We start from the raw sequence: 1,181 nt of genomic DNA on the forward strand, positions 1-1,181 counted from the left end.
TGGTGTGTATGTGTGTTAGTATGTGTGTTTGTATGTGTGTTTGTATGTGTGTTTGTATGTGTGTTTGAATGTGTTTTTGTATGTGTGTTNGTATGTGTGTTTGTATGTGTGTTTGTATGTGTGTTTGTATGTGTGTTTGTGTGTCTGTGTGTATGCAGTCGTTATAGCGTATCAATTTTGTCAATTTAACAGAGAAGTATGTATTAAACAAGAGAACATATGAATGTTTATTACTGTTGTTATTATTATTATTATATCATTATTATTATTATATCATTATTATTATTATATCATTATTATTATTATATCATTATTATTATTATATCATTATTATTATTATATCATTATTATTATTATATCATTATTATTATTATATCATTATTATTATTATATCATTATTATTATTATTATTTTATTATATTTTTATCAGTCATTATCATTTATGACGTAGCCATTGTAGTATCATCGCTATCATCATCCTCCTCACCATCCTCTTCACTACAACGTCTTAATTATCTCTATTGCTGTAGTCATACTGACATCTATTATTAATATTTTTTCGCTCCTACAACTACTACCACTGCTGCTGCTGCTGTTACTGCTGCTGCTACTACCACTTGAAGTAGTAACAATAAGAACAATAGTCATAACATATTGTAACAATTCTAAATAAGTACCAGTAAAAATACTAGTAAAACTGTCTAATGCTCTTTTCATAATACTGTTAGTAGTAGTGGTAGTAGTAGTAGCAGCAGTAGTAGTAGTAGTAGCAGCAGCAGTAGTAGTAGTAGTAGTAAAAGTTACAGTAGCAGTAGTAGTAGTCGTAAGAGTCGTAGTTAAAAAAACAATTAAATGAAATATAGTAAAGTAGTTTTTTAATACGAATGAACGAATGAGTAGTAGTAGGTAGTAGTAGTAGTAGTAGGTAGTAGTAGTAGTAGCAGTAGTAGTAGTAGTAGTAGTAGTAGTAGTAGCAGTAGTAGTGATAGTAGTAGTAGTAGTAGCAGTAGTAGTGATAGTAGTAGTAGTAGTAGTAGTAGTAGTAGCAGTAGTAGTAGTAGTAGCAGTAGTAGTAGTAGTAGTGATAGTAGTAATAATAATAGTAGTAGTAGTAGTAGTAGAGTAGCAGTAGTAGTAGTAGTAGTATATTCAAGTGCTCGTGTTTCTCTAGATTGTGAATG

The sequence above is a fragment of the Helobdella robusta genome (assembly GCF_000326865.2).
Source record: "Helobdella robusta unplaced genomic scaffold HELROscaffold_40, whole genome shotgun sequence".
Lineage (NCBI taxonomy): Eukaryota > Metazoa > Annelida > Clitellata > Rhynchobdellida > Glossiphoniidae > Helobdella > Helobdella robusta.